Source organism: Bufo bufo, chromosome 8 (assembly GCF_905171765.1).
Source record: "Bufo bufo chromosome 8, aBufBuf1.1, whole genome shotgun sequence".
NCBI lineage: Eukaryota > Metazoa > Chordata > Amphibia > Anura > Bufonidae > Bufo > Bufo bufo.
Window position 1 is genome coordinate 15,339,598 of NC_053396.1, and position 24,112 is coordinate 15,363,709.

Sequence of the window (24,112 nt, forward strand, 5' to 3'; positions counted from 1 at the left end):
GAAGATAGTCCAGTACTCACATATATGGAGATGGTAGCCAATTCGTGGCGTCCCACGTGGAGTGAGTGAGGGGTAAGCTTACCTCTGGCTTTTATCTGTTGTGAATAGAGGGTTTCAGTAATACCTCATTGATGCAGATGCAGTCTGTGGGTGTCCAGATATAAGAGCGCCCACTCATTTCCTTTTGATTATATTCTTGGTGAACAGAGTGCGACATCAGTTTGGAGGACCTTGCCATCCCCAACCAGAGGGAGAGCCGCCCTATATTTCTCTTTATAAGATAGAACATGTCCTATTCTTGTCCGTTTTGCTACAATGCAATACAAAGACGTCATCCGTATTTTTTGCGGTCGTGTGAATGTGACACCTTGAACATCTCATACATTTCTTCACCTGTTACTCCTCAGCTTTACAACACAACGCAAAGTGACAGCCCGACACTGGGAGCTGGGCCGCGTTACTGACTTGGCAGAATGCACACGCCCCCCTGAGCTGCAGCAGAATGCACACGCCCCCCTGAGCTGCAGCAGAATGCACACGCCCCCTGAGCTGCAGCAGAATGCACACGCCCCCTGAGCTACAGCAGAATGCACACGCCCCCCCTGAGCTGCAGCAGAATGCACACGCCCCCTGAGCTGCAGCAGAATGCACACGCCCCCTGAGCTGCAGCAGAATGCACACGCCCCCCTGAGCTGCAGCAGAATGCACACCCCCCACCTGAACTCCAGCAGAATGCACACGCCCCCTGAGCTGCAGCAGAATGCACACGCCCCCTTGCGCTGCAGCAGAATGCACACGTCCCCCCTGAGCTGCAGCAGAATGCACACGCCCCCCTGAGCTGCATCAGAATGCACACGCCCCCCTGAGCTGCAGCAGAATGCACACGCCCCCCCTGAACTGCAGCAGAATGCACACGCCCCCCCTGAACTGCAGCAGAATGCACATGCCCCCTGAGCTCCAGCAGAATGCACACGCCCCCCTGAGCTGCATCAGAATGCACATGCCCCCTGAGCTGCAGCAGAATGCACACGCCCCCCTGAGCTGCATCAGAATGCACACGCCCCCCTGAGCTGCAGCAGAATGCACACGCCCCCCCTGAACTGCAGCAGAATGCACACGCCCCCTGAGCTCCAGCAGAATGCACACGCCCCCCTGAGCTGCAGCAGAATGCACATGCCCCCTGAGCTGCAGCAGAATGCACATGCCCCCTGAGCTGCAGCAGAATGCACACGCCCCCTGAACTGCAGCAGAATGCACACGCCCCCCGAGCTGCAGCAGAATGCACACGCCCCCTGAGCTGCAGCAGAATGCACCCCCCCCCCCGAGCTGCAGCAGAAAAGACACGCCCCTTGATATAAATCTAGCAGAGCAATGAACGGGGAGATCTCTGGATCCATGTGAGGTACGGGGCTGGTTCTAGCTTTGTTAGAAAGAGGTTGTCGTGTCATGGGATAACCCCTTTAAGCTTTAAATAATGGTTCTATCTTGCAAGGCTATTCCTTAATTTAGTAATTAAAAGGGTTGCCTCACTCTGACAAACCTTTTTTCTTTTCTACGACCCCAGCCTTATTGCTGTCGGGTCAGGTTTCTGAACCCCCTGGCCACACAGGTTCCTTGCAGGGCAAATGAATGGGCGTACAGGGGTATTACAGGAGCTGCTGTTATTATTGGCTGCCCGCTCTGGTTAATAGAGGGGGTCCCCTTAATAGCTTCCATATTCATTATGAGGGGCTGTTCTTACGAGGAGACCCCTTTCTGGAGGGTCCACTTCACTTTAATGACTGCTCCGTTGTTCTAAATTAAGAAATGCCTGAACTGTATGTGAATTTGGCTCGGACATTGTCATTTTTCCAGTTATACAAGATTTGCCAAAAATGCTGTTTATAATATACGCAGCTTGCTATGAAAACTTTTTCCTTTTCCAAAATATTGTTTGCGAGCTACATATTTCGGAAGCTTAAGTTCGAGATAGAAGATAATACTAATATACTGAAGATAAAGCCCGCAATGGCCGATTATTTTCTGATCATATGTCAACGATTAAGGAAACTTCTCAGTTTATTTACTGACATTTTATGTAGATTTTTTTCCGATTTATGTACTTTTAGCTCTTTCTGAAACTTCATGTTTTCTTCACTGCTCATGTCTAAGGTTAAAGGGGTTGACTCATCATGGACAATGGGGGGCATATCGCTAGGATATGCCCCCATTGTCTTATAGGTGCGGGTCCCACCGCTGGGACCCGCACCTATATCGAGAACGGGGCCCCGCAAGTGAAGGAGGGCACACTGCACTTGCGCAGCCGCCCTCCATTCACTTTGTATGGGGCCGGCAAAAATAGCCGAGAGCTGGCTCGGCTATTTCCGTCGGCCCCATAGAAATGAATGGGAGCAGGGGCCGCGCATGTGCGGTACGCTCCCATTCACTTCTATGGGGAGCCGGCTTGGTGGTGCCCGGACCGGAGTCCTCCAGCCACCACCTTGCGGTGCTCTGTTCTCAATATAGGTGCAGGTCCCAGCGGTGGGACCCGCACCTATAAGACAATGGGGGCATATCGCTAGGATGTCCATGATGAGACAACCCCTTTAAAGGGAGTCTGTCACCACATTTGGGCATATTAGACCGATCAAATAGGGTTATATGATCCACCCTGAACTTAAAAACGTTACCTTTGTTGTAGAAAACGGACTTTTCTTTTAGCCGAAAATGAACTTATAAGGTTATGTTAATGAGCCCTCTCAAGTGCCCAGGGCGGTCTCTCAATCCTCGGAGCCCCAGGCAGCACCTCCTAAACGGCTCATAACCCCGCCCTCCGTGCGCCTCTGCCCGCCCGTTTACTCTCCTCCCCTGTCCTTTTCCACTGCGGCTGTGCGGTCCAAATCGTAGCGGGCGCATGCGCAATGCGATGCCCGCTCCTGGCAGGGCATCGCGATACCTACTGCGCATGCGCCCGCTACGATTTGGACCGCACAGCCGCAGTGGAAAAGGACAGGGGAGTAAACGGGCGGGCAGAGGCGCACGGAGGGCGGGGTTATGAGCCGTTTAGGAGGTGCTGCCTGGGGCTCCGAGGATTGAGAGACCGCCCTGGGCACTGGGTCTAATATGCCCAAATGTGGTGACAGACTCCCTTTAATGCCTCATGCACACGGCTGTTCTTGGCCGGCCACCGTAGGGCTGCCGTATGCGGACACAGTACCCATTCACTTTGGGGTCCGCAATCCGCATCCAACGGTCCGTTCTGCAAAAAAGTAGTGCATGCACTACTTTTTTGCGGAGCGGAGGCACAAACAGAAAACCTATGGAAGCGCGCCGCAGTTCTTCTGTGGAGTTTCGTGCCCTCGTTCTGCACCGCACCTTCCGGATTGTGGACCCATTCACTAGAATGATGTGGTGCACAAGCGGCCGGTGGCCGTATATTGCAGAATTTGTCGCCAGCGACTTCCATATCTAACTGTTTGCATAGACACATAGCTGTGTTTCATCTGATGATCCGAGGCTCTGTTCCCAAGTTATGATATTTTTTCTTAATATACAAGTTAGGCCTTAGGTGCAATGAGGGTGTCACTATTGCTCTTGTTGAACGCAAGCTCCGCTCCTTTCTGTGGCCAGCCCCTTCCTGGCTGCTTTTCCACTGCCTGGCCCTGTCAATCAACACAGCCAAAGAGGGACTGGCCACGGAGAAGAGAGGAGCCTGGTGCAAACGAGAGCAACGGTGACGCCTTCATTGCACCAAAGGCCTAATTTGGCTCAACAAAAGAAAAACTGCGTTTTATTCAGGTGGAGGTTAACGCATAGAGAGGTCGCTGGGGATAGATTCCCTTTAAATTTGGATTTAAAAAGTAATTACAGCTGCTTAGTCCCATTCACTTCAATGGGAAGATGCCCGAGGTGTGTCCATCCATTCGAGATGGATTTTTCTGCGACTGACGCGTCGCAGTCGCAGCATGTCGCATGTCACAGTGCGACACCATAGACTATCATTATAAAAACTGTTGCGCGACAAATGTTGCAGTGCAGTTGTGCCCTATCTGACAAATGCCGCCGTGTAGACCTAGCCTAAGACATTTTCTGCGGATTTCACGACATTTGCTGCATTCGATTTCTCCGCAGTTGTAGAGCGCAGTCGCTGATAGACTTAGCAAGTGATTTGTGGCAGACAGCAGATGTGCACCATGCGCCAGACCCATTAACAGACACCCGCCCAAGGTCACAGATCAAACCAGAGATCTGACAGTTGTTGGTAATGGACGGTTTCGACATAAGGCGTTGTTGTCCAGAATGACAACATTCATCGATTTGCAAGACGAGACATTCAGAAAGCAGCTGGCCACGTGCTGGAGATTTCATAGGTTACATGCACAGGAGACTGATCGGGGGGAACGATCCTTTCACGGTGGCTCAGCTTTTTTTATTAGTTTTTTTATACTCTTATATAGCGCTTCTATATCTCACAGACATTATCATCACACCGTCCCCAATGGGGCTCATAATCTAACTTTCCTTATCAGTAGATCTTTGGAGCACGGGAGGAAACTGGAGAACAAACACGGGGAGAACATACAAACTCCAGGCAGATGTTGTCCTTGGTCGGATTCGAACCCAGGACCCCAGCGCTGCAAGGCAACAGCGCTAACCACTGAATTCACATGCAGAAATGGGGATGAATGATCGCTACTACGATTGTTCATCCCCCTACAGATATATTTTTGTCGGCAGCACAGCCCTGTTTATTTAGGGTGATGTGCTACTCACAAAATTGGATTTTAGGTGCCGCATGAAAGATGCGATCGCCCCGAAGAATGAGCGGTTTGCTTTGCTTCTGGGTCTGGTCCTAATTTTTGCACAGAAATATGCACATGGGATACGGACCACAAATATGGCTGTGAACTCAGAAAGGAACTATGAACAGCGAGGTGCAGAAAATGAGTCATCTTTTCTAGAGTACATAGCTCATGTCGCCTCCTCCCTCTGCTTCCTGAGAAAATCTTGCAAAAATTAAAGATTTCTCAGTCATAATCCGTGACAAATATAGCTTATGTAGCATTGTACGGAAGATAACCTCCGACACTTCAGGAAGCAGAAATTATAAGTGCATGCAGTTACTGATAACGGTGAGACAGACCAGACTGGACCAGATGTGGATTTCTGTGCAAAACATCCCTGTAATCTTCATAATTACATAGCCTCCAGGCTCACTGCCTCCGGAGGACTGAATATATATACTGTGTGTGTGTATATATACCAAACATCTATAAGATTGGCTCCTGGTGGGATATATTAGGCTTTCTTGAAGTCAATGTGCTGGAAGAGTAAGGCCCCTTTCAGATGAGCAAGTTCCACGAATGGGACTTGCAGAGCGAGTATGCGGCAGTTCTGTTTTATCCATGTTAAGTTTTAGAAAGCGAAAAGGCGATGTCACGGATGGTGTACAGGAAACAAGATGATACAAATAACATACGATGACTCCCTGGATCCACAACTAAGGAACAAAAAGGGAGACCCCTGCAATCGACCTGCCGCTCTCCCTTATTGCTCAGCCTATGCGACCACTCTAAAGGTGAATGGGCGCATATCCACGTACCTCGGCTATCTGAACCTGAAGGCCCTACAATAGTGAGGGGACACGACCACCGGCTCCCTACACAGACACGGAGGGAGTCAGGGTCACCTGGATCCAGACCACAGAAAATCATAAATACTAAAACAACACTTATCTGCAGACGAACTGAGAACTGGTAGTTGGGAGCTGGGAGCTGGGAGCTGGGAGCTGAAGACAGCATGCACACTCATTCCAGGAAGTTGTATCAGCCGCACACTACTGCCTTATGGGGAGGGATTTAAAGGGAAGTAATCAGTCCGACTGCATGACAGCTGAGATAGACTAACGAGGTGAGGAACAGAAACCAAAACAAAGAAACTCAAGGAGGCGGATCTGGACGGCTCCTGTCAGAGCTTCTCAACTGTCTGGTTGTGACAGTACCCCTCCCTCTAGGAGTGGACTCCGGACACTCAGGGCCCACCTTCTCAGGATGGGACCTATGGAAAGCCCTGATGAGACGAGAGGCCTTAATGTCCGTCACTGGGACCCACATCCTCTCCTCAGGACCATAACCCTCCCAATGAACGAGGTACTGGAGGGAACCGCGGACAAGACGAGAATCCACAATCCTAGAGACCTGAAATTCAAGATTTCCATCAACAATAATCGGAGGAGGAGGCAAAGGCGAGGGTACAATAGGTTGAACATAAGGTTTCAATAAGGACTTATGGAAAACATTATGGATCTTCCAAGTCTGAGGAAGATCAAGACGGTAGGCAACAGGATTGATGACAGACAGGATCTTGTAAGGCCCAATAAACCTAGGACCCAACTTCCAGGAGGGAACCTTCAATTTGATATTCTTGGTAGACAGCCACACCAAATCACCAACATTCAGGTCCGGACCAGGCACACGTCTCCTATCCGCCACACGCTTATATCTCTCACTCATGTTCTTTAGATTATCCTGAATCTTTTGCCAAATAGATGACAAAGACGAGGAGAATCTGTCCTCATCAGGCAAACCAGAAGAGCCCTCTCCAGAGAAAGTCCCAAACTGCGGATGAAACCCATATGCACCAAAAAATGGTGACTTATCAGAGGACTCCTGACGACGGTTATTTAAAGCAAACTCAGCAAGGGACAAAAAAGAACACCAATCCTCCTGATTCTCCGCCACAAAACAGCGCAGATATGTCTCCAGATTCTGATTGACACGCTCTGTCTGGCCATTCGACTGCGGATGGAAAGCAGAAGAGAATGACAAGCGAACCCCCAAACGAGAACAGAAGGCCTTCCAGAATCTGGAAACAAACTGCGTGCCCCTATCAGAGACAATGTCTGAAGGAATCCCATGCAATTTGACAATGTGGTCAACAAATGCCTGCGCCAGCGTCTTAGCATTGGGCAAACCAGGAAAAGGGATAAAATGCACCATTTTGCTAAAACGGTCCACCACCACCAGAATCACAGACTTCCCCGAGGAACGAGGCAAGTCCGTTATGAAGTCCATGGACAGATGTGTCCAAGGACGGGAAGGAATGGGCAAAGGAAGGAGAGGACCTGATGGCCGTGAATGAGGGACCTTGGCACGAGCGCAAGTCTCGCAAGCTGCCACAAAACCCTCAACCGACTTACGAAGCGCAGGCCACCAGAATCTCCGAGCAATGAGATCCAGTGTGGCTCTTGTCCCCGGGTGCCCAGCAAGGACCGTATCGTGATGTTCTTTAAAAATCTTGTGTCTCAAAGCGAGAGGCACAAACAACCTCCCAGGAGGACAAAGATCAGGAGCTTCTGACTGGGCTGCCTGCACCTCTGCCTCCAATTCAGGAAAAAGAGCAGAGACCACCACACCTTCAGCCAAAATGGGACCCGGGTCTTCAAAATTCCCACCTCCCGGGAAACAACGTGATAGGGCATCTGCCTTCACATTCTTAACCCCAGGGCGGAACGTAACAACAAAATTAAACCTTGAAAAGAACAGAGACCATCTGGCCTGTCTCGGGTTCAGACGCTTGGCTGACTCCAAGTAGGCCAGATTTTTATGGTCAGTAAACACGGTAATAGGGTGTCTGGCTCCCTCTAGCCAATGGCGCCATTCCTCAAAAGCCAACTTGATGGCCAACAATTCCCTATCTCCCACATCATAATTTCTCTCTGCGGAGGAGAGCTTCTTTGAGAAAAAGGCACACGGTTGCCATTTGGCAGGAGAGGAACCCTGAGACAAGACCGCACCCACCCCAACCTCAGAAGCATCAACCTCAACTATGAAGGGTAACGAAACATCAGGTTGTACTAGGATGGGAGCGGAAGCAAAACTCTCCTTGATATTAGAAAAGGCCTTACGCGCCTCTACCGACCAGGAAGAAAAATCTACCCCCTTTCTGGTCATATCAGTGAGTGGTTTAACAACAGAGGAATAATTCAAAATAAATTTCCTGTAATAATTAGCAAAGCCCAAAAAACGCATCAGCGCCTTCTGATTCTCAGGAAGCTCCCACTCAAGCACAGCGCGAACCTTCTCGGGGTCCATGCGAAAACCAGAAGCGGAGACAAGAAACCCCAGAAATTGGATCTCTGGAACCGCAAACACACATTTTTCCAGTTTCGCGAATAATTTATTCTCCCGCAGGATGAGTAAGACCTGACATAAGTGTTCCTTATGAGTCTTGAAATCAGGAGAAAAAATCAAAATGTCATCCAAATACACCAATACAAATTTTCCCATCAAATGATAAAAAATGCTGTTGACGAAATGCTGAAAAACGGCTGGGGCATTCATCAAACCAAAAGGCATAACTAAATTCTCAAAATGGCCCTCAGGGGTATTGAAAGCCGTCTTCCATTCATCTCCTTCTCTGACCCTAACCAGGTTGTATGCCCCTCTTAGGTCTAATTTGGAAAAGACTTTCGCCCCAACAACCTGGTTAAACAAGTCCGGGATCAGAGGAAGCGGATAAGGATCACGAATAGTGATACTGTTCAGCTCCCTGAAATCCAGACAAGGTCTTAAAGAACCATCTTTCTTCTTAACAAAGAAAAAACCAGCGGCAACAGGTGACTTCGAGGGACGTATGTGTCCTTTTCTCAGACTCTCAGAGATATAAGCACGCATAGCGACCCTCTCAGGTTGGGAAAGATTGTATAAACGAGATTTAGGCAGCTTGGCGCCTGGGATGAGATCAATAGGGCAATCATACTCCCTGTGCGGAGGTAAACCCTGAACTCCACTCTCAGAGAAAACATCTAAAAATTCAGAGAGGAAAGGTGGTACAGTCTTAGTAGATACCTCAGAAACAGATGTTACGAGGCAATTCTCTCTGCAAAAGTTACTCCAACCATTTATTTGCCTCGCTTGCCAATCAATGGTGGGGTTATGTTTAGTGAGCCAGGGTAGCCCCAACACTAGAGGAGTAGGCAAACCGCTAAGGACGAAACATGACACATCCTCAACATGAGCATCATTCACAATTAAACGGATATTGTGAACTATGCCCTTTAATGATCTCTGAGAAAGTGGAGCTGAATCAATAGCAAAAACAGGAATATCTCTTCCCAAAGTGCATACCTGGAAACCATGAGTTATTGCAAATTGATTATCAATGAGGTTGACAGCTGCTCCACTATCCACAAAAATCTCACAAAAAATGCTCTTGCTCTCTAGCGGCACCCTAGCAGGCAGGACAAAACGGGAACTACAAGCAAAAGGAAAACCTTCAATTTCCGCCTCAACCCTGCCAATAGTAACAGACGGAACATTCTTAAAAGATTTCTTCCTTTTTGTCTCTTTATTACTCCCAGAAAACTGCCTGAATCTCCTAGAGGGACAAACATTTGCCAGATGATTTATACCTCCACAACAAAAGCAAACCCTCCCCTGCGGGCTGAATCTTCTATTGTCAGAGGCAATCAACCCCAGCTGCATGGGCTCCTGCTCAGAAGGGGCTGACAGCGACTGAGACCCCTGTGCACAGAATGAGACCGCTGCACTGTCCCGGGACTGAGTATGACAGGAAGGAGAGATCTCTCCTCTCTCTCTAAGACGCCTGTCAATACGAACAGCCTGAGACATAGCAGAATTCAAGGAGGTAGGTCTTTCATGAAAGGCAAATGCATCTCTCAATCCCTCTGAAAGACCATAGCAAAATTGACTTCGGAGTGCAGCATCATTCCAACCCGTATCTGCTGCCCATCTCCGAAATTCTGAGCAGTAAATCTCTGCGGATTGTTTACCCTGGCATAACAGACGTAGTTTAGACTCAGCCAGAGCAATATGATCCGGATCATCATATATCTGACCCAGGGCTAAAAAGAATTCATCCACTGAACGGAGGGGCCGTGCCCACCCCGGCAGCGAAAAGGCCCAGGACTGAGCGTTACCCCTGAGCAGCGATATAATGATACCCACTCTTCGTTCTTCATCACCAGAAGAATGGGGAAGAAGGCGAAAATGGAGTTTGCAAGCCTCTCTAAAACGTACAAAATTCTCACTACCCCCGGAGAACGTATCCGGGAGCGAAATCTTAGGCTCAGCACAAACTCCATGAACGCAAGCTGAACCGGTCACTTGAAACTGAGAAAAAGTCTTACGGAGGTCAGCTACCTCCAAAGAAAGACCCTGAAAGCGTTCAGCCAAAAGTGTAACCGGATCCATGCTTTAGACGGTTTAGGCGGCTGATAATGTCACGGATGGTGTACAGGAAACAAGATGATACAAATAACATACGATGACTCCCTGGATCCACAACTAAGGAACAAAAAGGGAGACCCCTGCAATCGACCTGCCGCTCTCCCTTATTGCTCAGCCTATGCGACCACTCTAAAGGTGAATGGGCGCATATCCACGTACCTCGGCTATCTGAACCTGAAGGCCCTACAATAGTGAGGGGACACGACCACCGGCTCCCTACACAGACACGGAGGGAGTCAGGGTCACCTGGATCCAGACCACAGAAAATCATAAATACTAAAACAACACTTATCTGCAGACGAACTGAGAACTGGTAGTTGGGAGCTGGGAGCTGGGAGCTGGAAGCTGGGAGCTGGGAGCTGGGAGCTGGGAGCTGGGAGCTGGGAGCTGAAGACAGCATGCACACTCATTCCAGGAAGTTGTATCAGCCGCACACTACTGCCTTATGGGGAGGGATTTAAAGGGAAGTAATCAGTCCGACTGCATGACAGCTGAGATAGACTAACGAGGTGAGGAACAGAAACCAAAACAAAGAAACTCAAGGAGGCGGATCTGGACGGCTCCTGTCAGAGCTTCTCAACTGTCTGGTTGTGACAGGCGATGAAGGATGATCTAGAAGATAGACATTGTGGGATTCTGGATAGTAGAGTGGTGATGTCTGGACCAGAGAGGTAGATTTGTGTGTCGTCAGCATAAAAGTGATACTGAAAGCCATGGGACTCCATGAGATGTCCCAGGCCGAAAGTGTAGATAGAGAAGAGCAGGGGTCCTAGGACAGAGCCTCGCGGGACACCAACAGAGAGGGAATGAGACGAGGAGGTGGTGCGAGAGTGGGAGACGCTGAATGTCCGCTCTGTGAGGTATGATGTGATCCAGGAGAGGGCCAGGTCAGTGATGCCAAGAGATGAGAGAGTTTGCAACAGAAGGGAGTGGTCAACAGTGTCGAAGGCAGAGGACAGGTCAAGGAGAAGGAGGACAGAGTATTGTTTCTTGGTTTTGGCTGTTAGTAGGTCATTGGTGACTTTGGTAAGGGCAGTCTCAGTCGAGTGGTGGGGTCGGAAGCCAGATTGTAGGCGGTCAAAGAGGGAGCAGGAGGAGAGGTGAGAGGACAGTTCAGAATGGACATGTTCAAGTAGCTTTGAGGCATATGGAAGAAGTGAGATGGGGGCGATAACTGGACGAAGAAGATGGGTCAAGTGAAGGCTTTTTGAGGATGGGTGTAATGGTAGCATGTTTAAAAGCAGAGGGGAAGACACCAGAGTTTAGTGATAGGTTGAAGAGATGAGTTAGGGTTGGGATAAACACTGTGGTGAGGTTAGGGATGAGGTGGGATGGGATTGGGTCAGGTGCACAGGTGGTGAGATGTGATCTGGAGAGTAGAGTGGAGGGTTTTTCTTCTGTAATGGTGGAGAAGCGGGTTTTGGGAGAAGAGGACCGAGCAGTTGTGTAGAGGGTCTGTGGGAACTGTGCACTGAAGCTTTCTCTGATGTTGACTATCTTTTGTTTGAAGTTTGTGGCAAAGTCCTCAGTTGGGATGAGAGGAGAGGGTGGGGCCGCTGGGGGATGGAGAAGGGAGTTAAAAGTTGTTTAGGGCTGTGGGACAGGGAAGATATGAGAGGTGAGAAGTCGCCTGTTTTGCATCAGAGAGTGAGGATTTGAATGTGAGGAGGGATTGCTTGTAAGCGGTGAAGTGATCCTTAGAATGGGATTTCTTCCATTGCCGCTCAGCAGCCCTGGAAGCTTGTCTGAGTTTTTTGGTCAGGTTGGTGTGCCAGGGTTGTCTGTTAATTTTTCGGGTTTTATTGTGTGTGAGGGGGGCAACAGTGTCCAGAGCTGTACTTATTGTGGTGTTCTATAGGGTGGTGGCAGCATCTGGGTCTTGGAGGAAACAGATGGTAGAAAGTGGGAGAAGAGAGTCAGAAAGCAAGCGAAAGTCGAGTTGTTTAAGGTTCCTGCGGGGGTGTGCTAGTGTGTGGACCGGGGGAGCAGCAGAAGAGACCAATGAAGAGAAGGTGAGTAGGTTGTGGTCGGATAGGGGGAGAGGCGAATTAGAAAGGTTAGATAGGGAGCAGAGGCAGGTAAAGATAAGATCCAGAGTGTGACCATCTCTGTGGGTGGGAGCAGAAGACCACTGTGATAGGCCGAAGGAGGAAAAGAGTGATAAGAGTTTAGAAGCGGCCGAGTGGCAGGTGACAATAGGGATGTTGAAGTCACCCATGATGATAGTAGGGATGTCGGAAGAAAGAAAGTGTAGTAGCCAGGTGTTAAAGTGGTCAAGAAAGATGGTGGCTGGGCCTGGGGGGCGGTAAATGACAGCTACTTAAAGGTTGCAGGGAGAGTAGATGCGAACAGAGTGTACTTCAAATGAGGTGAGCGTAATGGAGGGTGGCAGTGGAGCTGTAGGAGCAGGTGTCTGATAGGAGAAGACCGACTCCTCCACCATGTTTGCAGCCGGGAAGGGGGTGTGAGTGAATTGAAATCACTATAAGAGAGTGCAGCAGGGGAGGAGGTGTTAGAGGGTGTCAGCCATGTTTCTGTGAGACCCAGAAAGGAAAGGTTTTGAGAGATGAAAAGTTCATGAATGTAGGACAGTTTGTTACAGACAGAGCGTGCATTCCATAATGCTCCTGCAAGAGGAACCAAAGGAACAGGGGTCAAAGGAATGGTTATTAGGTTTAAGGGGTTGCAGAAATTTGTAGAAGGAGATTTGTAGTAGGAGGTAGAGGTGATAGTGGGAATTTGCTGAGGGGGGCCTGGATTTGGAGAGATATCACCAGCAATAAGGAGAAGCAGAGCAAGTGTTAATAGGTGAGAATAAGAGAGGGCATGATGTATCTGTGTGTGTTTGGGAAGGAAGTGTTTTATGTTGTCAAACAGGTTTGTGCAAGATGAGAAGGTAAGATGGAGGGAGAGATGAATAGTTCCTTGCTGGGTGAATGGATGTGAGGGTATTTCAGGAGGTGTTGGAAAAGTGGGAAGAGTCATGGATCTGCACAGACAGATCCGCACACATAATACAACCGTCTACCTCCGCATCGTCAGGCGGACACTAAAACGCTGCAAGCAGCATTTTGGTGTCCGCCTCCAGAGCGGAATGGAGATGGATCGGAGGCAAACTGATGCATTCTGAGCGGATCCTTTTCCATTCAGAATGCATTAGGGCAAAATTGATCCGTTTTGGACCGCTTGTGAGAGCCCTGAACGGATCTCACAAACGTAAAGCCAAAACGCCAGTGTCAAAGTAGCCTTATGGTGTATTTGTTATTTTATCACTTGAGAAGCTGAGAGAAAAATGAGAATCTGCAGAAACAGCATTTTATGAATTTCTCCGGAAGCTTAGTTTAGAAAGTAGTAAAAGTGATACAAAGCAGTCACAACAAGCACTGGAGCCGACACCCATACACTCAGACGCCAGGAATTTTTTGCAAGGTTACAGATGAGAAGCATAGTGGTCCCATGTCAAGGTCCATAAAAAATCCGAAGGAATGCCATATTAGTACATGAAGAGATAACAGAGCGGGTTCCCTTGACTGGTTCTTGGCCATATTCAGCCTGGCTCCTGGCTCTATAAAGCCTCATTCACACGTCAGTGTCTTGGTCAGTGATTTCCATCAGTGACTGTGAGCCAAAACCAGGATCGGAGCCTCCACAGACATAAGGTATAAGGGAAAGATCTGCACCTTTTCTGTGTTTAGAGCCACACCTGGTTTGGGCTCACAGTCACTGAGGGAAATCACTGACCGAACACTGACTGTGTGAATGAGGCATAAGACTGCAGGTCGCCAGGAAGACTGGGCGGCTCCGCAGATAATACCAGCTGAGGGGTTTCAATCAGCGAGACCCACCACCTTTAGGCCTCTTTCACACGGGCGTTGCGGAAAAAGGTGCGGGTATGTTGCGGGAACATGCGCGATTTTTCCGCGCGAGTGCAAAACATTGTAATGCATTTTGCACGCGCGTGAGAAAAATCGGCATGTTTGGTACCCAAACCCGAACTTCTACACAGAAGTTCGGGCTTGGGATCGGTGGTCTGTAGATTGTATTATTTTCCCTTATAACATGGTTATAATGGAAAATAATAATGATCGGGTCCCCATCCCGATCGTCTCCTAGCAACCGTGCGTGAAAATCGCACCGCATCCGCACTTGCTTGCGGATGCTTGCGATTTTCACGCAACCCCATTCACTTCTATGGGGCCGGCGTTGCGTGGAAAACGCAGAATATAGAGCATGCTGCGATTTTCACGCAACGCACAAGTGATGCGTGAAAATCACCGCTCGTGTGCACAGCCCCATAGAAATGAATGGGTCCGGATTCAGTGCGGGTGCAATGCGTTCACATCACGCATTGCACCCGCGCGGAATACTCGCCCATGTGAAAGGGGCCTTAGGGTGGGTTCACACGTAGGTTTTTAGTGTTTTTTGTACACTTTTTGCAATAAAAACATCAGCTCCAAATGTTAGCTGAAAATCTACGGAAAACAAGTGGTTTTCTTCCCCTGGAGTTTACCTCAGGCTAGGTCATCAATATCCGATCGGCAGGGGTTCAACACACAGATCAGCTGTTTGAGGAGTCTACGGCACTCTGGGGAGCACGATGGCCACCTCAGAGCATATCAAGCACAGCGCCGTCCATTGTATAGAGGCTCTGCTTGGTATTGCAGCTCAGGCCCATTCTGTAGAAAAAGGTTCTGTAGAAAAAAGTGGTCGGCATGGTCATTTAGAAAAAAAGCTGCAAAAAAGCATAAATAAAAACTGCATGCATTATAGAAAAAAATGCAAGTTTTTTTTTGAAGTGGTAAAAAAAAAGAACATAAAGAGACAAAAATCATGTGTGTAGGGATGTTAAAGAGAACCTGTCACCTGGATTTTGGAAATAGAGCTGAGGACATGTGCTACTAGATGGCCGCTAGCACATCTGCAATACCTAGTCCCCATAGCTCTGTGTGCTTTTAGGCTACGTCCACACGACGACATTTGTCTCGCGACAGATAGGGCACAACTACACTGCAACATTTGTAGCGCAACATTTTGTTGCACCAATGTTGCCGACAATTGTTATAATGGCAGTCACTGCAACATGCAACATACTGCGACGTAACAGTCGCAGAAAAATCCATCTCGAATGGATTTTCTGCGACTGTTGCGTCGCAGTCGCAGCATGTTGCAGTGCGACACCATATACTGCCATTCTAAAAATTGTCGCGCGACATTAGTGCAACATAATGTCGCGCGACAAATGTCGCCGTGTAGACGTAGCCTTATTGTCTAAAAAAAAATGATTTTTATAGATATACAAATGAACCTGAGATGAGTCCAGCGTGAAGGAGCCCAGCACCGCCCCGCATCCTCCGAATCTCCTCCCCAACGTCACAAAGCTAGAGCGCCGTAATCTCGCGATGCGTGAGCTAGCGCATGCGCAGTTCGTTCCCTGAGGCTGATGCCGACACTGCGCATGCGCTAGATCGCGCATCGGGAGATTACGGCGCTCCAGCTTTGTGACGTCGGGGAGCAAGGAGGAGATTCGGAGGATGCGGGGCGGTGCCGGGCTCATCTCAGGGACAGGACTCATCTCAAGTTAATTTGCATATCTATCAAATAGTTTTTTTTTTTACACAATAAAAGCACACAGAGCTATGGGGACTAGCATCTAGCAGCCCATGTCCTCAGCTCTATACACAAAATCCCGGTGACAGGTTTCCTATTAGATTCGGGGGACTGTCCCGGGCCTCTTCCCCTCAACCCTTCCTCACTGCACGAGCAGACGAGCCTGCGCAGTGCCATTCCATTAACAGTCTACAGGACTGATGATGATGATGGCCAAGCGCAGTTCTGAGTGGAGCACCTGGCAACCCTAACTGGTGGGGCCCCAGCGATCAGACATTTGTCACCTATCCAGTGGATAAGTGGAAAAGGTTGGCTGTAAGAAAAATCCCATTTCTTCAAGGTTGTCTAAACTGGGCGGCAGTCACTGTAATTACTATCACTATATGGAGATGATTTAGAATACAATTAAATAACAAAAATAAATAAATAAATAAGAAACAATGTAACACCGAGGGAGAGCCATAAATGTAGACACAGGCCTTGTGAGAACCTCGGACTCCTGATCACAATTGTTGAGGTTTGTGCTACTTTAGATTCAAGGTCAAGACATGTAAACTACGACGAGACACACAGCGCGGAAGACAGCGGTGCACGAGAGAGGTATAGTACTGATTACTCTTTATGCATCTGTCTGATCCTGCACTCATACCCTAAGTTCGCGCTTGCGCGTTTTACAGCGCGTTCGAACGCGCTGTAAAACGCATAACCGATGCAAACCAATGCTTCCCTATGGGACTGGTTCACATTTTCGCGTTTTACAGCGCGTTCGAACGCGCTGAAAAACGCCCGACGCATAAACAAGTTCTTGAGCTTCTTTGGGGCGTTTTGACGCGCGTTTGCGGCCATAGGACACTGCTGTCAATCACACAAACACGCGTCAAACGCGCGTTTACTATTGCACACAAACGGTTTTTTTTCCATGTACGTTCCGTTTTTTTGCATTCCGTATACGGACCGTATATGTAACCATTCATTTCAATGGATCCACAAAAAAATGTTCTGTTCAAAGATAGAACATGTCCTAATATTGTCCGCGTAACGGACAAGGCTAGGACTGTTCTATTAGGGGCCAGATGTTCCGTTCCACAAAAAAACAGAATCTACACGGATGTCATCCGTATTTTTTGCGGATCCGTTTTTTGAGGACCGCAAAATACAGCAAATTACATACGGTCGTGCACACAAACGTTTTTTTTTTTCCATGTACGTTCCGGTTTTTGCGTTCTCCGCATAACGGACAAGGATAGGACTGTCCTATTAGGGGCCAGATGTTCCGTTCCCCAAAAAACGGAATCCGTATTTTTTGCGGATCCGTTTTTTGAGGACCGCAAAAAGCAAATTACATACGGTCATGCACACAAACGTTTTTTTTTTTTCCATGTATGTTCTGTATACGGACCATATACGTAACCATTAATTTCAAAGGATCCGCCAAAAAAAAAAAGGAAGGTACTCCGTATGCATTCCGTTTCCGTATTTCCGTTCAAAGATGGAACATGTCCTATTATTGTCCGCATAACAGACAAGGATAGGACTGTCCTATTAGGGGCCAGATGTTCTGTTCCACAAAAAACGAAATCCGTATTTGCTGCCGATCCGTTTTTTCAGGACCGCAAAATACAGCAAATTACATACGGTCGCGTGCAAGAGGCCTTAGGGCACATTCACACGTTGGATTTTGACAGAGTCATAATCGGCCACGTACTACTGCTCACGGCATAGATCCACTGAATGGGGCTCAACCACAAGTGGACACCTGCTGCGACTTTAAGGGACGTCCATTGGAACACAATGCCAAGAAGGGACATGTCCTTTCTTGGCAGGGTCTTGGCTTTAAACCGCCATTGTAAACAATTGGAGGCAGACACTAAGCTGCCATAAACATCCTATAGTTCGGCCAGCAGCTATTTCTCACCACTCGCTCCCGGCTCCCCCATACATGTACGTGTTTATGCCAAATGTATGTGTATTCAAAAGGGATAGGTGAGAAAGCGGCTGCCAGACACATCTGCGGGCAGCTTATCTCCTGGGAAAACAAAAGGACCGGGGGAAATATTCACTTCTCCCGATCCTTCTCTCCCCTGACATCTTGCCAATAATACACTAATGTGTGTGGGGGCCTGTACTCCTTAAGGCTACATGCACATGACCGTATGTGTTTTGTGGTCCGCAAATTGCGGATCCGCAAAATAAATGGATGACGTTCCGTATGGCATCCGTTTTTTTTTTTGCGGATCCATTGTAATAATGCCTATCCTTGTCCGCAAACTAGAAAAAAATAGGACATGCACTATTTTTTTTGCGGAGCAACGGAACGGACATACTGATGCGGACAGCACACGGTGTGCTGTCCGCCTTTTTTGCGGACCCATTGAAATGAATGGGTCCGCATCCTATCCGCAAAAAAAAAAAGATCGGACACGGAAACAAAATACGGTCGTGTGCATGAAGCCTAAGGCACCATTTACACGACTGTAGGGCCAACGTACCTGTGTTGCACACCGCAAACTGCAGGTCTGTAAAACACAGTCACCAGCCGCGTGAACTCTGCATCAAGATACGGCAAAATATAGAAAAATTTCCTATCTTTTGCGGCATGGACCCAGAATCCCAAGGAAACACACGGAACCCTTCCGTGGGCTTCCGAGTCCATGCCTCCGCTCCGCTCAACACATGTCCTATCTTTTGCGGCACGGAGACACGGACCCAGAATCCCAAGGAAACGCACAGAACCCTTCCGTGGGCTTCCGAGTCCATGCCTCCGCACCGCAAAACACATGTCCTATCTTTAGCTGTATATTGCAGATCTGGCCCCTTTCAAGTCAATGGGTCCACACCGAGATGCGCCAATGCAAGTGTTTTATGGACCGCAGTTTGCGGTCCGCAATGCAGGCACGGTGGCCCTATGGTCGTGTGAACGGGGCCTTACATCTCTGTTCTACTCCTTCATAGGTTACCAAGACATAGGTGCCATATGGAAGACAATGCCACTACAGAGCACGCTCAGAGCTTGTTTGTAGTCTGATTAGTCTGCATAGATACTGTGGATGCAAAAATTGTATGGGGTTTATAGTGAAGACTCCCTGCAGAGTTGCTCTATTTTTCATTTTAGATGCACTGGAACAAAAAAATATAAAAAAATCATCAAGATGGACTTTCCCTTTAAGCCGGCCGTAGACAAGAGAGACGAGACACCGCCAGAACTCCATGGTCGTTGCTTATCTCTGAGCAAAGCATTTGGTAGGCTAAAATTCAACATAGAAAGCAAACAGAAAGCTCTACGGATTTTGTTACTGGATTTTTCGCAACGGAAAATCAGTTACATTCACTTGAATGGGGCTTGCAGAAATCCATGTGCTTGCCGCCCCGTTGAAACGAATGGAACGGATTTTCAGTTGCGGAAAATTCTGCAACACAATCCGCAGCGTGGGAAGGCGCCCTCGCCTACACTTGCTGGAGGGCAGTCCGTGCACCCAGGACCCTTTACACTGCACTATGTTTGGGCAGAATATCGCTTACGAGCTACCCGACGAACCAGCATACACATAAAGGTCCCAGTACGCCAGTGACAGGTTGGAGACCTTACAAGTGTCAGGCAGAGCATTTTACAGTAATCAGGAGGATTTAGCAAAATCTTTGCAAGCATTTGGTTTAAATGTAAATTTTCTAACATATTTACTGTATATTGTACATTTATATGAAAAGAAAAGAGGAAAAAAGAAAACAGGGAAATACCCAAAATACTTTCCACAAACTGAAGTCATGTCCTAGAATAAAACACCACAAAGTAATTCCACTGCCAATCACAACAGCATTGTCCCTTCTCAGGAAAACCACTGCTGCCACAAACAACTGTCTCCAGCTGGAGCACACATATATACTATAACTACAGGTCACACACAGATGACTGTACTATAACTACAGGTCACACACAGATGACTGTACTATAACTACAGGTCACACACAGATGACTGTACTATAACTACAGGTCACACACAGATGACTGTACTATAACTACAGGTCACACACAGATGACTGTACTATAACTACAGGTCACACAGATGGCTGCACTATAACTACAGGTCACACACAGATGACTGTACTATAACTACAGGTCACACACAGATGACTGTACTATAACTACAGGTCACACACAGATGACTGTACTATAACTACAGGTCACACAGATGACTGTACTATAACTACAGGTCACACACATATATACTATAACTACAGGTCACACACAGATGACTGTACTATAACTACAGGTCACACACAGATGACTGTACTATAACTACAGGTCACACACAGATGACTGTACTATAACTACAGGTCACACAGATGACTGTACTATAACTACAGGTCACACACAGATGACTGTACTATAACTACAGGTCACACACAGATGACTGTACTATAACTACAGGTTACACACAGATGACTGTACTATAACTACAGGTCACACACACATGACTGTACTATAACTACAGGTCACACACATGACTGTACTATAACTACAGGTCACACACATATATACTATAACTACAGGTCACACACATATATACTATAACTACAGGTCACACACAGATGACTGTACTATAACTACAGGTCACACACAGATGACTGTACTATAACTACAGGTCACACACAGATGACTGTACTATAACTACAGGTCACACACAGATGACTGCACTATAACTACAGGTCACACACAGATGACTGTACTATAACTACAGGTCACACACAGATGACTGCACTATAACTACAGGTCACACACAGATGACTGCACTATAACTACAGGTCACACACAGATGACTGTACTATAACTACAGGTCACACACAGATGACTGCACTATAACTACAGGTCACACACAGATGACTGTACTATAACTACAGGTCACACACAGATGACTGTACTATAACTACAGGTCACACACAGATGACTGTACTATAACTACAGGTCACACACATATATACTATAACTACAGGTCACACACATATATACTATAACTACAGGTCACACACAGATGACAGTACTATAACTACAGGTCACACAGATGACTGTACTATAACTACAGGTCACACACAGATGACTGTACTATAACTACAGGTCACACACAGATGACTGTACTATAACTACAGGTCACACACAGATGACTGTACTATAACTACAGGTCACACACATATATACTATAACTACAGGTCACACACAGATGACAGTACTATAACTACAGGTCTACACACAGATGACTGTACTATAACTACAGGTCACACACATATATACTATAACTACAGGTCACACACAGATGACTGTACTATAACTACAGGTCACACACAGATGACTGTACTATAACTACAGGTCACACACATATATACTATAACTACAGGTCACACACAGATGACTGCACTATAACTACAGGTCACACACAGATGACTGCACTATAACTACAGGTCACACACAGATGACTGTACTATAACTACAGGTCACACACAGATGACAGTACTATAACTACAGGTCACACACAGATGACTGCACTATAACTACAGGTTACACACAGATGACTGTACTATAACTACAGGTCACACACAGATGACTGTACTATAACTACAGGTCACACACAGATGACTGTACTATAACTACAGGTCACACACAGATGACTGTACTATAACTACAGGTCACACACAGATGACTGCACTATAACTACAGGTCACACACATATATACTATAACTACAGGTCACACACAGATGACTGTACTATAACTACAGGTCACACACAGATGACTGCACTATAACTACAGGTCACACACAGATGACTGTACTATAACTACAGGTCACACACAGATGACTGTACTATAACTACAGGTCACACAGATGGCTGCACTATAACTACAGGTCACACAGATGACTGTACTATAACTACAGGTCACACAGATGACTGTACTATAACTACAGGTCACACAGATGACTGTACTATAACTACAGGTCACACACAGATGACTGTACTATAACTACAGGTCACACAGATGGCTGCACTATAACTACAGGTCACACAGATGACTGTACTATAACTACAGGTCACACACAGATGACTGTACTATAACTACAGGTCACACACAGATGACTGCACTATAACTACAGGTCACACACAGATGACTGTACTATAACTACAGGTCACACACAGATGACTGCACTATAACTACAGGTCACACACAGATGACTGTACTATAACTACAGGTCACACAGATGGCTGCACTATAACTACAGGTCACACAGATGACTGTACTATAACTACAGGTCACACAGATGACTGTACTATAACTACAGGTCACACAGATGACTGTACTATAACTACAGGTCACACACAGATGACTGTACTATAACTACAGGTCACACAGATGACTGTACTATAACTACAGGTCACACAGATGGCTGCACTATAACTACAGGTCACACAGATGACTGTACTATAACTACAGGTCACACACAGATGACTGTACTATAACTACAGGTCACACAGATGACTGTACTATAACTACAGGTCACACAGATGGCTGCACTATAACTACAGGTCACACAGATGACTGTACTATAACTACAGGTCACACAGATGACTGTACTATAACTACAGGTCACACAGATGACTGTACTATAACTACAGGTCACACAGATGACTGTACTATAACTACAGGTCACACACAGATGACTGTACTATAACTACAGGTCACACAGATGACTGTACTATAACTACAGGTCACACAGATGGCTGCACTATAACTACAGGTCACACACAGATGACTGTACTATAACTACAGGTCACACAGATGACTGTACTATAACTACAGGTCACACACAGATGACTGTACTATAACTACAGGTCACACAGATGACTGTACTATAACTACAGGTCACACAGATGGCTGCACTATAACTACAGGTCACACAGATGACTGTACTATAACTACAGGTCACACAGATGACTGTACTATAACTACAGGTCACACAGATGACTGTACTATAACTACAGGTCACACAGATGACTGTACTATAACTACAGGTCACACACAGATGACTGTACTATAACTACAGGTCACACAGATGACTGTACTATAACTACAGGTCACACAGATGACTGTACTATAACTACAGGTCACACACAGATGACTGTACTATAACTACAGGTCACACAGATGACTGTACTATAACTACAGGTCACACAGATGACTGTACTATAACTACAGGTCACACACAGATGACTGTACTATAACTACAGGTCACACACAGATGACTGTACTATAACTACAGGTCACACACAGATGACTGTACTATAACTACAGGTCACACACAGATGACTGTACTATAACTACAGGTCACACACAGATGACTGTACTATAACTACAGGTCACACACAGATGACTGTACTATAACTACAGGTCACACAGATGACTGTACTATAACTACAGGTCACACACAGATGACTGTACTATAACTACAGGTCACACACAGATGACTGCACTATAAGTACACCACCAGGTCACACACACACATGACTGTACTATAAGTACACCACCAGGTCACTACAGGTACAGCACCATGTTTGCCACCAGGTCACCCCAAGTCTCCCCCCAGGTCTGGTCACTTCCCCCCATTGTTCACCCAGTACTCCCAGTGCAGCTCCCACCCCTCCATATCCAGGGAGGATCTGACCTGGGACTGGGGCTCTGCCCGGGACACAGACTGCAGCCCACAGAGAAGGGATCCGGGAGATCCAGCGATCGATCCGTTTTACCTCAGCGCTGATCGTCCAGTTGATCTCCTTCCCAGGACATAGTGATCCGCTCTGCTGGGACACGCTGCTGGGCTGGGGGAGGGAGAAGGAGGGAGACCCCGCCCGGGGAGGAGAGGCAGCGTGCAGGGAGCACACAGCTGCTGCAGAACGTCCTGGGATGGGAGGAGTGATTGACATGTGTGATGGACGACCCGAGAGTCAGCGAGAGGTGCCCGTTATGTATCGGGTGTGACTGACGAGGGTAGTAACATGATAAACAGCTGTGATGGATGGTATAGGAATGATGGACAGATGGATGGATGATATAGGAATGATGGACAGATGGATGTATGATATAGGAATGATGGACAGATGGACGGATGGTATAGGAATGATGGACAGATGGATGTATGATATAGGAATGATGGACAGATGGATGGATGGTATAGGAATGATGGACAGATGGATGTATGATATAGGAATGATGGACAGATGGACGGATGGTATAGG

The 24,112-nt window shown here is 47.3% G+C and overlaps 1 protein-coding gene across 3 annotated transcripts in view; it reads right to left on the reverse strand.

Moving 5' to 3' along the window:
* Positions 1-23,729, reverse strand: part of LOC121009389 (beta-1,4-galactosyltransferase galt-1-like) — a 95,393-nt gene extending 71,664 nt beyond the window's left edge. For 2 of the 3 annotated variants that reach the window (XM_040442481.1, XM_040442478.1), the window contains exon 1: positions 23,542-23,696. The gene's annotated coding sequence lies outside the window, so the exon portion shown is untranslated. Of the gene's footprint in view, positions 1-23,541 lie in introns of all 3 variants that reach the window. The other variant, XM_040442479.1, reaches the window with a different exon arrangement.
* Positions 23,730-24,112: the final 383 nt, after the last annotated feature.